Source organism: Alligator sinensis, unplaced genomic scaffold (genome assembly GCF_000455745.1).
Source record: "Alligator sinensis unplaced genomic scaffold, ASM45574v1 scaffold651_1, whole genome shotgun sequence".
Taxonomy (NCBI): domain Eukaryota; kingdom Metazoa; phylum Chordata; order Crocodylia; family Alligatoridae; genus Alligator; species Alligator sinensis.
In genome coordinates, this window is record NW_005842014.1 from 2,448,024 (window position 1) to 2,465,554 (window position 17,531).

The 17,531-nt window shown below is 43.1% G+C and overlaps 1 protein-coding gene across 1 annotated transcript in view; it reads right to left on the minus strand.

The window, feature by feature from the left end:
* ZFAT (zinc finger and AT-hook domain containing) overlaps positions 1 to 17,137 on the minus strand; it is a 226,156-nt gene extending 209,019 nt beyond the window's left edge. Inside the window, exon 1 of the mRNA XM_025202075.1 lies at positions 16,982 to 17,137. The gene's annotated coding sequence lies outside the window, so the exon portion shown is untranslated. The remainder of the gene's footprint in view (positions 1 to 16,981) is intronic.
* Positions 17,138 to 17,531: the final 394 nt, after the last annotated feature.

The window sequence follows — 17,531 nt, forward strand, 5'->3', positions numbered from 1 at the left end:
AAGCCAACCTCAACGACTCTGCATGAATGATTCTAATTGTTTCTCTTTGTTAATTTAATTGGTAGAAAGTTGTATTAGTTAACAGTAAATTAGAAATTGCTAATGTTCATTGATTCACTTCATCATTGTGGATTCTGTTGTCTGCCACTGTTTAGAATGCTTTAATTATATACCAAACAGTGTCACTGGACTCTGCAAATTTTAGCTAAATGCTTTTATTATTATTATTACTATTATTATTAATCAGCAATCTGACAAATTCATGACATAGCTGCCAATGCTCGAGAACAGGTGTTGGGAAGAAAAAAGAAAGGCCAGTATTTCTTGATATCCTTGCAGGAAACTACAGAATGGTCTGCAGCACAACTGGAAAGGAGGCCCTTGTGTATGAATCCTATCAGCAGATATCAAAACAGATACATTACAGAGGGGGGAAAAATGATGCTTTCAGCTGATCGTATCTTGCAGCTGGGTTTGATTGGCAACATCAACAGTATCTGCACTGATGGTACCAAACTAGTACAAGAAGGGGAGGGGGAAACAGCAAAAAGACACAGCAGCCTTTTAACTCCACTATAGTCTGTTGTACCTCAAGCCATTTAGGCATTTGGTTTATTTCATGGGCAAGTTTTGGCAGTAGACACAGAGGCATTTCATAAGGATTAAAGTTTAAGAGTTTTCAGTAGGTCAGTCTATCATTGCATGTGCCTTTTTTTTTAAGTGAACAGGCAGTCAACATTGGCAGCTCCTCTTCCACAGGGGAGTTTGACTTCTACGTAGCATCTCTGAATTGTGGGTTTGAGGCTCAAATACCAGGGTGAATGAATTCCACTACCTTTTCTGAACGCATCTGTGATAAGCACTGTTTGCTCCATAAAGCTCCTCTCCAGCGGTAAGTGATAGCTTTGGCTTGAGAACTCTTGTACTCAAACATGTTGAGGTTTGTATCAGCTCTACCCTCCCTCTATTGCTCAAGATTTACCATGGAGTGTCAAGACTTACCTTACACCACTCTGCCCCTCTTGCTATGCAAAATGTCAATTTGAATTTTTCAAAGTGCCATATAAAATTCAAAAGTTCAATTTAACACCAAATATACTATTATGGAAAAGCACGGAAAGCTAACAAGACAGTAATCTTTATTGGACAGACACTTCCAAATTCTCACTGTGCTAAAATAGAAGCATGTCTGAACATAGAGATGTAGTGATTACCTCCATGTGTAGACTCTCTTTTTAGAGGAAAAAAGTAGCTTGCTCCTGTTTAGCTTAATCCACTTTTACTTGTCCTGGAATAAGATTTTTCACATATGGAATTAATCGTAAACAGCTTCTGCACTTTTTCAATTCACACACCACCTTAAATCACATGAACTTTCAAGCATAGCCAAGCCCTATGAGAAGTTACTTTTTTGTACAAGGCTACCTACTTACTCTGTAATAGTACGTACTGTAAATCCCGATGTGAATTCTATACAATTTTCTTGTTACAGATAGTGCAGAGAGGGAAAGAAATATTATACAATTAACGTACAACCAGTAAAATATTTGCCTTTGCAACTCAATGTCAACCCTGAAGCTATTTCCGTTAACACACAGGTTTTAATTAAGACATCAACTGTTTCCAATCCTGCTCTCACCAAAGCCAACTTAAAAAGGTCCTCGTCGTATACAAGTTCACCTAATAAGTACAATCCTGTAGCCCTTAATAGGTATTCTTCCCCATTAAAGTCAAAGGGAGACTTCACCTTGCAGGAAAGTTGTATCAGAAGTTTGGTGGGACACCAAATCTGACTGCTTTGTCAGCCAAAGTGATGCAAAACAACTAGGAAGAGTCTACCTTGACCAAAAGCAAGGCACCTTAACATTCAGGTAAAATATGGACTTAAGCTTCTTCTTGCATTAGTATGTCAACTAGCAGCATTAGAAAAGGTCACAGCCTTTGGCTAGTATGGCCAAGGCTGCAAGGTTGGTGCAGTAGATGCAGTGTATCAGGAGGTAGCAAAAGCATCTGGGGAGATGGCATAGCTATGAAGCAACAGAAAATACTTTCTGCTGGTATATTTTGCATGTCCACTAGGAGGCTCTGTGCCAGTTGTGCCAGGATAGCAGTCTCAGCATGCCAGCAGTATAGGCTAGCCTAGTTGTACTGTTAAAAAAAAAAAAAAAAAGAAAAAAGAAAAATCAACGGACTGGTTTTTTCCTTTCAAAAGAAATCCCATGGAACACTAGCACGCAACGCTGACTTTAAATTTTAAATGAAGCCCAATTGATGAATGGGATCGCTTTATCTTAATGTATGTATATAAACAAGCTGGGTACCAGACATGTCCACATCCATTCTCATCAGACATGAAATGCAAAAGTTCATTTTCCAAAGATAAGCAAACAGTATTCTGTTAGAAAAATTACATAGGTAGTGGTTATTACAAGTCTGAATCTCAGATGCAGTATACATCAATTCTTGATGTAGTCAACCCCCTGAAGCCCCTCTTGAGATACCTTGCAGCCAGCCCTAGCACAGCTTCCAAAGCCTCTGGCTTTGAGACTCTAGATCCTCCTCGTCCCCGACTTCCCTAGAGATCTGCAGAGCCCCAGCCTCAGAGGGCAACTTTTTTGGCCAGCTCCTGGGAGTGGGGAAGGGGAAGAGGTGCTTTCTTCAGAGGAGGCAACCCTTGAAACATTAGCAGCACCTGCAAAGAGTGCAGAACGACTGCAGCAACAAGACTGCACCGTTGATGAACACATGGGGAATGTACTGGACTTGACCAAAAGGTACTGGCAAACCCCTTTGGGGGAAGATGTCAAGAGGAATCGGTTTTCAATGTGGACCTGGGATCATATGAGTTCAAAATGCTACTGTCTGGATTTAAGCCTTTTATGAGACTGGTCAGTCATGGGCTGACTAAACTGTACAATTTTACCTATGCCTACATCAAAGACAGCACCAAGTACACCAGCAGCAGGGAAGAGAGCTTTAAGCTAATGTTTTTCTGGTTGCCCCACAGTCTTCAAAGTACAGTGGCTCAGTTCATGGAACCCGCCCCCTGCCAGCACATTTCTGCATGTGGAAACAAGATATTTTTTTGCCTGAAGTATGGAAAATACCATTTCCTTTTAGTAAAGTGCTTGATTTCTGAGACAGATAACCTAAAGTCATATGGTCAACAGGAAGTTATTTCTTTATTTAGAAAAAATGCTATTAAAAGGGCATTGAGCCAAACCAACAAAACTTTGTTCCCTTCATTCTTCATAAGTCTATACTACTCTTCCCTTCTGCTAGATTTGCTTCTTGTTAGAACAAAATACTTCAATGCCCGGTTTTAAAAAACAATTACACACATGCATGCATGCACGCACGCACACACACACACACACACACATGCACACACATATATATGGCACCCTACATTATCAAGCATTATGCAAGTAGGGAGGGCATTGAAGCAATACCTGAATACTTCAACACCACTCCAAAGCCAGGTCTGGTGTAGTCTTGCAGATGATTAAAGGCCACAAGTACAAACTGAGTAACATGAAGAAGAAGAATTTCAGTTAATAATGAGACAGAGACAGAGACAGAGACAGAGAAAAGACAAGACAGACTAAATGGGCCTACCTGGTTCAGAGTACAGTGAACTCTGAGAACGCAAGCTCAATAACCTCTCTTCAGAAAGGACACAACAGACAAAAAGAAGTGATGCCCGAACAGCTTATATTTGAGAGACTAGATTTTTTTTGTATTCATATGAAGTCGATAGTGGTGGGAAGAACTGCTGTGAATTAAAAGATTAGAGCCCACTATTTTGGGTCCTTCCCTCACACCTCCATCCCATTTGTACTTATGCCTAAACCTAGAGTAGAGTTGGGATTTTTTTTTGTTTGAAGGAAACACAGTTGTACAACTTAATTAGCTCCTTAAGAGACCCACCTCCTCCATCACGCCCATGTAAAGCTTGTTGATCGACTGCAAAAGGTAACCGTGTGTATTGCATGTCTTTCCACTATCTGTCCCCCTTTATTTTGTGAGCTGGTTTCTGTGCCTGGTGCTTTCTAAATAGAGTGGACCCTAAAGTAAAAAATCATACTAAAAATCTAAGAACTGCTGACCTACACCAGTTCAGATTTTAAATCCTTAACTTACCATTCAAATCTGCCAGGATTTGGCCTTTATTGCTTGCCAAATGCAAAGCAGAAGTAGCCAAGCTGCAGCGGGCATGCCACAAGTGGGATGAGCAGCCTGTTTATGTGGCACATGGTGGATGGGGGAGGGGGCAAACAGCACAGTGGCAAGAGGGCAGGAAGCAGAAAAGGCAGCTGGTTGGCTGGTGGGGGTGGGAAGAAATTAGTGTGGCGTTTGAAGAGGCTGCGGGGCTAATTTGTAGCACACCTGCCAAAAAGGTTGGCCCTCATTGGTATGAAGTATCAGCCAATACTTTTGGGGGGTTTATTTTAAAACAAAATTTTGTTTAAAATAAATTTTGTGCAAAAAGGGAAAAATCAGCTTTAGTTTATTAGACTCTCAAAGAGGATTTCTGACAGACGGATCTGTAGCAGAGTTAACGACCCAGAGGGGGAACCTTTGGAAGCTCGGTCAAAGAAGCGCTCATTCCCATCAACCCCTTCTTGCCAGACGTGAGAAACCATGTTTGGCCTACAACTAACAAGTCGCATGACCTCAGTCAGCCGAGTCTTTTTTTTAAGCCTTCTTCAGTGGAGCCGTCTTACCAAAGAGGCGTATCGCTTCGAAGGCAGTAAGTCAAACTAAGCTCTGCTTATTGCCCTGAAAAAGACCTTAGACAACACTTTAACATGCACTTAAACCGTGTCAGTCAATAGGGCATAAAGGCTGCGCTTGGTAAGGATGCCACTCCCAATCCCAACCTTAGGTAAATAGGTTTAATGACATAACCATGAATATGGATTCCTTCCCGCAACAACTACCGATTAGCTGCCCTGGCCACGTAAATGCAGCAGCCAAACCCCTCCATAGCTATTCAGTAATGATTTCAACAAACATGCTACAAATATAAGTTAAACTCAGGGTGGCCAGGGGGACGGAGGAGAAAAAAAAAAGAAACCCAGAGGCAAAAGGTATCGTGCCTGAAAGTTTGACTAAAGCATTTCCCAAATATTTACAAAAAGTATCACCCCGCTTGATTAATCCTATTTAAACATGGTTTTACAAAGATTAATAGAATTAAACATTTCCTAATGACAGCTTTAAAACACGATGGATGATGGCAAGACGTTGGCAGTCCCCTCGTCTCCCCTGCTTTTACTTAGGGCAGGTTGTAAGGCACTCTGAAGTTTTCTGATACTGTTCCTAGTAGGCATGAAGGGTGATTTTGGTTGATGACTGCCTGTGAATACAGGGGACAGGACTTGACAGCCCACGAGCCCCTTTCCAGGCTCATCAGTACTCCTTGACTGGGTAATAAACCACGTTAAACAGCTCATCAGGCTAATGCCAATGTCAACAGCCAACAGGACACAAAGAAGGAGTGAGGCTACCGCTGTGTTCATTTGCCTTCAACTTCCCAGCCCAAATGACCAGGCATCCATTTAAAATTAGCCTGGTCTGGTTGTGGCTCCTAGAACAAGTCTGGAGCGAGGCTCAAACTCGTGCCTCTGGAGTTTCTGCAAAGTACTTTAGCTGCTCTGCCATACCTCAAGTGAAGGCTCCAATTATGCAGAAGCAGCATCCTTATTGAGGCTAATCTATGCATGCATATTAATTCACAGCACTAAATTCTGGTGCATATCACACCTCAGTTTATTGCTCCGGAACACCACAGGTCCATGTGCGCCCGGGACCACAGCATGTTGAGCCAGGTCAGAGCAGCCCCAGCTGGGGGGGGGCCCGGTGGGGGGGGGGGTCAGCCTGCCAGCCCAGGGCTGCTCCGACCTGGCTCAACATGTGGCAGAGGGGCTGGTCCTGGGGCATGAAGGTGCTCGTAGCTGGCAGGCAGTCCCCACACTGAAGCACCCTCAAGTCCCCACCAGCCGGGTCAGCATCTACATGTGTTGCTGCGCACAAAAATACAAGTACAATCCTGCTGCAGAGCTCATTAGATTCCTATTACCTAATTGGACCACAGGTGTAGATCCCCGAAACATTTACTGTGGAGCTAATTAGGCAACTTTCCAGTAGACGTCTCATGTAGGCATGACCATGCAGTAGGAAACAAAGCAATTTTGTATTGAAGTAACTGATATAGAGATGCCTGCTCTCAATCACTGCAATGGACTAAGCTACCAGAGGAGCAACATGGGGTGGTAGTGTAGGTTACTTTTAAATCATCATAAAGGCACTTAAAATGAGAACATTCATCCATTATTAAAGGGTATTAACCTGGGCTAAGTACCCTCAAAATGTTTTTAAAAAGTTATGCCAATTGAAGCAAGGGTCTCTTGTATCTGTTTTATCCAGGTCCTTCCAGTACTGTTAGTCTGCTCAGGGGAGATAAAACACCTAGTTTTCACTCCTCCAGCATCCCAAGATGCACTATTCCCAATCTTTGACACTCCTTTGCTCTGTGGACAAACTTCCAAACCTCCTGAACTGTTACTTCCCGGGGGGGGATGAGACTGGCCCACCCATCCCACCACTCCCCACCTCTGCTGGCCACTGCACCACGGCTCAGCTTGTTCCCCCATAATCTTCATTTGAACTGAACAGCAATTCATTTGAAGTGGCTCGGTCATCAGCCCCCTTACCCGAACTGGGTCTCAGCTCTGCCCCAGTGTGCATGCAGTGAGCCTGCTGGGTCCCACCTCTGCCCTGCTGCAAGTACTAACCTAACTACAACCCCCACAACTCAATCCTAATACAGTGACGTGCAAAATTTTCATCCTTTATTTTATTTTTCTTCTTTTTTCACTCCTTTCTCTTTATTGCTCCCCCCTGCCTGTTCACTTCAAAGAGGTTTTTTCCTAAGATCTTTCTCCTCTCACTCATGGCTCTGGCTGGTTCCTGCTGGCTGCAGAGTGAGGGAAGCCAGATGATGGTTTCTCTGTCTCCGAGTTACCTTCCAGCATCACCCACCTCTCCCACCAGAGACAATGAACAAAGTCCTGGCTTCTACTCATGACCCTGCTCATCAGGCCCCCTAGTAGCATGTCACAGCTGTGCAGGTCTCTGACAGCATTAAGCCTTACTCTCCAATTGCTCTGAAACTATTCTAACATTACAACAACTTCCCACAGGTTGAAAATGTTTTAAAGCTAACCTGTAACGGCACCCATGGGCATGCACATTTGCCATTTCCCTTATCCTTCCAATAATCAATACTTGTACTGTATTACTGTGTCATTAAGCCTAGAAGCTGGTTTTCCCCAGAGTGCTACAGCTTTTTATTTGTTTTTTGGGGGGTGGTGGGAGACGGAAGAGACTATAACAGCGTGGACTGCAAAAGATGCATTAGCGACTCAGCAAATCGAAGTCCTATCGCTAAGGCAACTCTTTTTAGACAGACATCTGCCCATGGGGGGGTGGGGGGAGAGAGGACAGAGAGAAACCAGTAAAATCATACACATTCGTTTGTGTAAGAATTAAACTATTTGTTTGTTAGGTTTCTGGATACTGCACCTAGTCTGAGCATGTAATTATACCCCCAGGAGGAAAATGTGTAATTATTTAGACTATTTTTTTTCCACTTAATGGCTTGCAGACAAGAGCCCAAAAAAAGAGAAAAAAAAGTGTCACTCATCATATACACATTACAGACAGATTCATGTTTTATCAATGAAACAAAGACACGTAACCATCTTTTATGATGAAGATTTGCACCCTTGATATTGAATTGGTTTAACATAATTTTGTTTCTATAGTCCAATGCACAGACAAAATTAAGATAGCCTACTAGAGAGCCAGCATTATTTTTTTGTTTTAAATAAAGCTTGTACATACAAAGCAAGAGAACTCTGACAACAAAATGAATTCCAGTATTCATGAAATTTAAGTCTAGGGAATACACACACACACGATTTGATCTATACTGCTCTATGGATTTACTTTCTATGCAACATTTTGTGGACCATTTTTGTACAAAACCTTTATGCATTTTCTTAAACAAACCACTTCAATTCTGAAGCAAAAGGGAGATCAGCAAATGCAAAATTTCACCTTGATTCTTCAACATGCATACAGAACTCCAAGTGACAATCCTATGTATCCCACTGCTAAAATTAAGTGTCTGTGACTTTCCTTAATTTTAAAATCTCTGCACCTGTAAAATAAATTAATGTTGTGCCCCCTTGAAGTACTGTAATCCAGAGTTTAAAGGCATGCTGGACAGTAAAAAACCCAAACAAAGTTTTGTCTGGATGAGGTATCCAGTTTGTATCCAGGAGCCCTGATTACTTTGTCTAGAAGACAATTTTTTGGTGCAAAAGCAATTCTCCCAAATGTGACAACATGATAAAATATCATTAAATAATTTGTGCAACAGTGGAAGTGTAGGAGAGCAGCTGTATTAGTTGCATAGACAGTTTTAATTTTTAGGTTTTTTCCTCAAATACTGTTTGATGATCATTTATTTGTTCCTGGGTGCTTTCCCACCCCTTCATTCTTAAAATCTTCCAAATAATTTCCACTCTTTAAATGATTCCTTCTCCTAAACTAGTTACACTTTACACATTGTCCCAATGCAGCATTGTGAACTTTTACTTCCATCCAGATTTCAATAGCAGATCTTGGCTCCAAGAAGCTTGCCAAAATACTGAAAATTAAGCACATTCGAGCCACTTTGCCTCTAAAATCATTCCTTTATTTAACAAAAAGTTAGAATAAAGAAAAATTGTAATCACTGATACCAACTAGGCAAAGATTTTACATGCATTACTAGATTTTAGATTTGTTACCCTGTTTCCCCTTACATGCCAGTTCACTCATTTGTCTCATCCACCTGTTGCATCTCATCTCTTAGGCTTCAGTGCTTTGGGACACTTGTGTTTGTACAATACCTAGCGTAAAAGGGCTCAGCCTCACTGCAATCATTATGCTCTGCTACAACATCATCATTTAATAAGGATGGTATTTAGGTCCTTCACAGGTACAGTACTGGAATGCTTCTGCACACCAGATGTATATTAGCAGTATTTTAAGCTTCAACATATATTTTACACCACGTAAATTTGAAATTACAAAACGACAGAGATAAAAATTACTGTAACTTTATTTTGCATGTTAAAATAATACAGATTTGAACAGACTAGCAGTTAATGTAAAACAATTTGCCACTACATTTAAAATATATACACATGGGATTTATACAATAGGCTGATAAAATTGTGACTCAAGTGTTAAGACACTTACACAATGGATACATTTGACAGGTTTAATTACATCAAAAAGGGATTTATAACAGATTAAACTTATTTGAACGTTACCGAATCTCAAGCCACTGCATTCTCTCTTGTCAACAGAGTCCCAGTTTTTCGGAAAGGCTGCCTTTTCAAGTCAGTTGAAGTAAACATCCACCTCCCAGCCGTTCCAGTTGTTATAGCTGAGTGTAGGATGTTTACATGAACTAAAAGTCAGTGTAACAATAAGAATACTGCACTGGCTTTCAAGATACCCACTGCACTTCTGAAAGCATGTGCTTCGGCACATTACACGAGTACAGTTTGGTACCACGCATAGGACTCGTGCAGTAAGGTTATTAAACCTAGTGGACCGTAAGAAATCAAAACATGCATTTTTGGCATTTGGATAATGTTAATTCATACATACGCTTTACAGTCTCAGATATTAGGCCGTAAGAGACTGAGCATGAAATGGAGAAAAGAACTTCTCAACCCTTAAGTTGCTTGCTCTTGACACTTACCTAGCAAAGTTCCTTGTAGTTCAGTTGAGAGAACGCTGTAAATAAAACTTCACATACTTCAAATGTTGCGATTACTTCTGATACAAAACATTTTCAAAAATAAAGAAAAGTTGACCCAAATGCGTGGGGAACATTGGCAACTGGGGGAACAAAATGATGAGCAGTTGGATGTTTTGACAACTGGCCCCACGGTACCTCCTTAACAAACACTATTTCTCCCAAATGAACCCTTCAGACCTCCTCTGCTCTTTGATACAACCCCCTCCTCTCCTTTATTCTCCAGTCCTCGAGGGCTCAGCTGGCAGCTGGAAGTAGTCAAAGGAGCAATGGAGAAGATTCTCCCTTATGTCATACTCTCTCTTAACAGAGCTGTTTCCATATCATGTATGTGCAGGACAAACGTATAGTGCACATGCAGTTCTGGTTTGCAGCGGTACCTGGAAAAGAATCGTATGGACGACACCAGGTAAAGTTCCAAACGCATTCCGTTTCTGTATAGATCGGGGCGGGCAATTATTTCAGGCAGAGGGCCGCTTACTGAGTTTTGGCAAGCCATCAAGGGCTGCGTGATAGGCAGCCAGGGGCAGATAAATACATTTTTAAAATTTTTAGGGGCCCCACGAGCCAGACAGAATGGCCTGGAGGGCCGCATCCGGCTCCCAGGCTGCATTTTGCCCACCCCTGGTATAGATAATACAATGAACACAACATGTATGTACTGATCCCTCTGCTTCTCTTTTTCTTTCAGCTTATTTCCCTCCCTTCCACTATTTGCCGTCTCTCCCTTGTTGGTCTAATTCCTCCTCCTCTCCTGCTGCCTGTCTCTCGTGTGGCCCTCTATTTTGGACTCTCTTCTTTTTCTTAAATGCTTACCCCCCACCTGTTAACTGAGCAAGTGCTACAAGTTACGGGGATGGGAGGATGGCACTAAGTCTCACTGTTGCCTAAGCCTATGAATGATCCATTTTACATTCACAATAATAAAGATCTGTCTAAGGCTTTAGGAACCCTAACAATCATATACTAATGCAGTTAATTTCAAAGCATTGAAATAATTTCCACAAGGATTCAGTCAGCCACCCCTCCAAAAACTTTATTAAAACAGGTGCCCAAAGTGTACGTGGAAAGTCAAATTCAAACTATTTCCCACAAACAGGAGTGAAGGGGAGAGCATAGAAGATCAGAGCTCCCCTCCACCCACACCGGATCAAACATCCAATTCACATTTCACAAAGTTAGTTTAACAGGAATCAGATCAATGAAAATTAGAGGAAAAACTATTGTCATCTCAGGCCTGGAAAGACTATGATGCTATTGGCCATATGAGGTTTTACTACAGAAGAATTAAAAAAAAAAAATCAACAGAAAATGATTGATTTCAAAATTAAAGCCAACAATGCCTTTAACTTGCCTTGTCAAGCCCAGGTATTAAAGTAGAGTTATGCAATTAACTGTTCTGAAATTCTTAATCCTCAAGAACAAGGCAAGCAAGGGAGTAGACTGCCAGCCTTACTCTGATGGCCTTAGGTTTTCCTTCATATAAGCAGACCCTTATAATACTTGAAAGATTTTTCATTATATCTGTATAAGCTAATCAAGCTGAACAGGTCCCATTCATTTACATAAACCATTTTAATTAAGTTCCTGTATTGTATTTGCACAGTGGTTTGAAGATGTAAAGCTCTGTACAGATGTTAAATGTTACAAGCAACCTGTTCAATAAATAGCAGTTTAGCACACTGTCATTTAGCTTGTTCACGTTAAATGCCAAAGGCAAAAATACTTGATAACAGAAATACAATAACTGTGACTATCAAAATACAAGAATAGGGAGCAATCTAGCTTAAACCAGTTATAGGCAGTGAATGTTAGCAAATCATTAGCTTTCCAATGCTTGCAACGTAAATTTCCCAACAATAAGAGATCTCCATATGCCCTGCTCTAATTAGAGTACCTTAAAAAATTGCCATAATAAAGTTCAAGAGGCTAACTAGTACACCATCATGCAAGCACTATAAAGCTGTCAATGTCTGATTATTTTTAAATGGGTGTGAACTCTTTTATGAGAATCTGCAGAGGTTGAATGGATGGAAGATAATGCTATCACATAAAAATCAAGAAATCAGGCTTCAATTAGAAAAAAATAAAACCTAACTGCTTTGTAAGTCAGAAAAGCAAAATGAATATCACTATTTTCAAAGAAAACTGGAGAGCTAAAATACAGACAGACTGTTCCAGATAGAAGTAGAATCAGAAAACGAGGGTTGGAAGGGAGCTCAGGAGGTCACATCTAGTCCAACCACCTGCTCAAAGGAGGACCATCCCCAGCTAGATCATCTCAGCCAGGGCTTTGTCTAGTTGGATCTTAAAAACCACCAAGGATGGAGATTCCACCACCTCTAGGTAACCTGTTTCAGTGCTTCACTACCCTCCTGGTTAGAAAGTTTTTCCTAATATGTAACCTAAATATCTGTGACAGGGACAAACTTTCATGCCTGGTGCAAGTACCGGCCTGCCCCTGTCTACGGGTCAGCCACCCGCCTCACTTGCCTGCCATGCCTTGATGTAAGAATTACATTTCATAAACATTAGGGCTGGAAGGGACCTCAAGGATCATCAAGTCCAGCCCCTGCCCCAGGGGCAGGAAGTCAGCTATGGTCATAGTTTCATAGTTTCAGGGTCGGAAGGGACCTAATAGATCTTCTAGCCCGACCCCCCGCCAGGGCGGGAGAACAACCCAAAAAACACAAACAAAACCACTCACCCTAAAAACAAAAACGGGACTCAAATGAGTCCAGCCAGGTAAGTATCCAGCCTCTTCTTAAAGATCCCCAGGGTAGGGGCCAGCACCACCTCCCTTGGAAGTTGGTTCCAGCTCCTAGCCGCCCTGACTGTGAAGTAGTTTTTTCGGATGTCCAATCTGTACCTCCTCTCCATCAACTTGTGCCCATTACTCCTTGTTATGCCAGCGGGGGCTAGGGGAAACAGCGTCTCCCCCAAACCCTTCTGGTTCCCCCTAGTGAGTTTATAGACGGTCACCAGGTCCCCCCTCAGCCTTCTCTTGTGGAGGCTGAATAGGTTCAAGTCCCGCAGTCTCTCACTGTAGGGTCTGCCCTGTTGTCCCCGGATCATGCGGGTGGCCCTCCTCTGGACCCTCTCCATGTTGTCCACATCCCTCCTGAAATGGGGCGCACAGAACTGGACACAATACTCCAGCTGCGGCCTGACCAGCGTCGCATAGAGGGGGAGGATCACCTCCCTGGCTCTACTCGAGATGCACCTGTGGATGCACGACAAGGTCCGGTTAGCCCTGCCAACCATGACCTCGCATTGTCGGCCCATGTTCATCTTGGAGTCAATAATGACACCAAGATCCCTTTCCGCCTCCGTGCTCTCAAGTAGGGAGCTCCCCATCGTATAAGTGTGCTGCTGGTTCCTACTACCCAAGTGCAGCACCCTGCACTTGTCCGTATTGAAACACATCCTGTTCCTGTTTGCCCACCCCTGTAACCTATCCAGATCCTTCTGCAATCTCTCTCTCCCTGCTAGCGTGCTCACCTCCCCCCAAATTTTGGTGTCATCAGCGAATTTAAACAGGTTGCTCTCCACCCCAACATCAAGATCGCTGATGAAGAAATTGAACAGCGCAGGCCCCAGGACCGAGCCCTGGGGGACTCCACTACCCACCTCCCCCCAAGTCGAGTATGATCCATCCACCACCACCCTCTGAGTGCGACCCTTCAGCCAATCTGCAATCCATCTGACCGTGTAGGCATCTATGCCACAGTCGCCTAGTTTATTAATTAGGATGGGGTGAGAGACGGTGTCAAAGGCCTTGCTGAAGTCCAGAAAGACTACATCCACCGCGACACCTGCATCCATGGCCTTTGTGACCTGATCATAAAAGGCAATCAGGTTGGTCTGACATGATCTCCCCCTAATAAATCCATGCTGATTGCCCCTGAGCATCATCTCGGATGCCGGCCCATCACAAATGTGCTCCTTGATGATCTTCTCAAAGAGCTTCCCCAGGTCGAAGGATCGAAGGATCGAAGGATCCTTTGGAAGGTCGAAGGATCCCAGCAAGATAAAAAGGTGGGAGGCTGCCCATTATATATCCCGATATGGGGGGAGGGAAAGAAGGGGCGGGGGGCTATCCATGGCTCCGTTCCACCCCTATACCACAGACCAAGCCTCGCAGAAGACACTTCAGGCAGCCAACTCAACCATCCCCTTCAGCTTCCCTTTAAGCCCCGGCCCTGTCTCAGGCCAGTCAGGACCCCAAGCTTTTCTGCTCTATATGGGCATCCCTCATGGTGGGCCCCTGGTCCTTTTGACCCCTGCTGGGCCCTGCCCCCAGCATTGACCAGTTGGGCCCTTTGGGTTAGGTCTAAGTCTCCTGCCTGCACTCAGGGATCGGGGTCCCCCATTCCCGGCTCAGATGCTTCACAAAGCATGCCTGGCCCAGAAAGTCACTCAGCCCAGCAGACTCAGGTGCGTCAAGAAGATTACCTGGCCTTCCCTGGATTAGATGGATCATATAACCACTCTAAGGTGAGGGCTGGGTTTAAGGTGCCCCTACCCACCTTTCACTGGGGTGGTAACTGGCCTGGCATTTACCTGGGGGTCCTGTGCAACTGGGAGCCCCACCAAATCACCCACTCCTGGCAAGGTGCAGTTTTAGGTCATGTCCAGGACTAGAGCCTCCTGGCTTCTACCTGCAAGATGTTCCCATGCAGCAGCCCAGCCAAGCGATGTTTCTTGCCTGCCTCCAAGCAGCAAACTGCTCTTGTTTATATAGGCAGCCAAAGGTCTAAAATGGCCGCTGTAATCAAACACCTGCTGACTGCTTAATCTAGTCCAGAAAGTGGCAGGCACCACTGGTGCCCTCCCACAACATCCCTTGCTGTAACTCAAGACCACTGCGTCTCATTTTGTCATCTGCCACCACTGAGAACAGTCTAGCTCCATCCTCTCTGTAATCACCCTGCAAGTACTTAAAGGATGCTATCAAATCCTCCCTTTAAATTCGTGTGGAGTAAGAGAATACACTAATAACGTTTGGAAAAGCAAGCAAACAGGAAAAAAAACACCTTTATGGAATCAGGCAACTGGATGGAGAAAAACCATACAACAGTATAAAATACTTCCTTTGTCTCAAAAGTGTGGGAGGAGTAGGAAAGCAGTTTTTGTAGTGACCACTGAATTCTTATTGAAATAATCATTCCAAGGATACCAGGTTTTTGTTGTTTTAGTGGTATGTTAAGACACCTAGAGCAGTGGTTCTCAACCTTTCCAGATTTAAGGCACCCTTCCATTGCTTTTATGAATTGGGAAGCACGCCATTTTAAAAATGGTTTTGTTACAGTGCTTACCTCTTTGTAGAGGGGTTGGGCAGTGGGGACAGGACAGCAACAAGCCTGAGCCTGCATATCAGCTCACACCTCATAGCACTCTCCAAAGGATCTCATGGCACTCCAGGGTGCCCTGGCACCCTTGTTGAAAAAATCACTTATCTAGACACTTAGAAGGACTTTATAAGGAGTTATTACATAAGCACAGATTAGCATACTGCCTTAGAGAATATGAAGGCCCAATTATGCAGAAGTGTCAATATATATTTCATGGAAGAGTTTTTTCTCATCTTGGCCTAGACCTATATTCAAAATTACTGCCAACAATTTTGAAACTGCTACCCAGTCCTAAAACACTGAGGATGCAAAACTGCAAAAGGAAGCAATATGAGAAGTGGAACATGCTGTTTATACAGCATGTGTCAATATATCAGACTAGGAAAACAAATTCTCACTTTAAGTCATTGTTAAAAGAAGTGGCAAAATGAAGAAAACCCACAAATTGGACATGTACTGTTATCCCCAAGTCAGGAAAAAAATCATGTAAAACACTACATATTAGTATGCATTAATAATCCAGCAAACAGAATCATGTATGGGGTTTGGACTAGATGATTCCCAAGGTCACTTCCAGCCCCAAGAGAAACAGCAGTAAATACAATATCCGCAGAATAGCACTAGACAACCATGGTAATAACACAGCATTTAAAATCTTATTTTAGAAGAAAAATATTAAAACAAACATCATGCATCTAATGAACAAGGGCTGCACTTTAAAATCTTGTTTCTCATGACAACAGTCATCAAGAAGTCATCTATGGTGCCACAGTGCACCAATAGTGTACCTTAGCCAGCAAGTTAAAAAGCTGAAGTTACCTCCAGCGACTATCCAAGCTGCCGTCAGTGCAGGCACAGCACTGAACTCACAGCCTGGAGGTTGGGGGCAAAGAAATCTCTGTGACCACCTGGACCCTGGCTGCTATTGGGTCTGGACATGCCTCCCCATTTAACTGCGACTATGAACTTATGGACAGAAAGGTAAAGTTCCAGACATAAACCTGGAACAAAACCCATTGCAGCAATACACTGATAGTGTGATTGTACAGTACATGCTAGGTGTGTCAGGGGCTTGAAGCTTTCTAAACATTAAGCCTGATCAACGTTTGCATGCTGACCTCCTTAGACTGCCCTCAGGGCTCATCTAAGTGATGACAGCCTCTTTGGCTGTGGTTTCTTTGTTAACAGAAGCAGCAAAATGAAGGCAGGGAAGGGTCTTCTACAGTGCCAAAAACTGGGGGAAATTCTGCAGTCAGGACAAGGACTTTTAAGGCCCCTTCAGAGGTGTAATTAGGAAGTGTTATACTCTGGCTGCACCTCCATTCTTGTGCCCCCTTTGAGCTGGCCTCCAGGCCTTGTGACCCACTTGCTCACCCCTAGTTACACGACTTGGTCCCTTTATTTCAGTCTGCCCATTTTACCAGCCGTAAGTGTGCTGGAGGGAAGCAGAGGCTCTCGCTAACCATTTAACCACCCCCCTCTTCCCCAACACACCCCTCTTCTGGGTTTTTCCTTGCTGTCAGGGTGCAAGCAGCCGGATACACTTAAATGAAGAGCTGAAAAGCTGGATTCGGGGCTGCAACAGGAGGCTGATAAGCAGAACAGGAACTTGCTGACAATACAAAGAAATCCAGACCTTCACTGGCAACTGCCAAAGACTACACTGCTCCTAAATTTGTTTCCCCCCCCCTAATTTAGGTTCTGGGACAGTAATCTCCACATTTTGTAATGTAAATATTACCTTTTTCTCTTTATACCAGAAGATACGGCTTCTTATTCTAGGCTGAAGCTACAGGTCGCGTTTCCATGCCGTCTGCTTTCTCTCCACAGCAAATTACACAATGCCAGGATAAGACTCATAGCCAAAGGCACAAGTCATTAAAAAAAAGAACTACATATATTTATACCTGTTTTTTTCTTTCCGATGTAGTTGAGAGTAGCCAGTGGCAGCAAACATCTGACTGAAAGCTAGAATTTCTCTTACAGCTTCCAGTCGGGGATGTTTACAACAACAGACTCCCATTCATCATTATACTGCATAAAGCTGCATAGCCGTGGAAGTCACCTTCAAAAGGAAGAGGAAAAAAAAAAAGAATTATAAAAATGCATTTTCATAGCATTCCTACAGATTCCTGTTTCATCAATTCTGAAAAAAAACAGCCTGCCACATTTGACAATAAAGCTTTTGTAGGTTAAAAAAAACACAGCCGTGTTCCTTTAAGGTTATCAATATTTGGAATGTAAAATAATCAATTATGCTGCATATTAATCATTTTGAACTTAAAGCACCT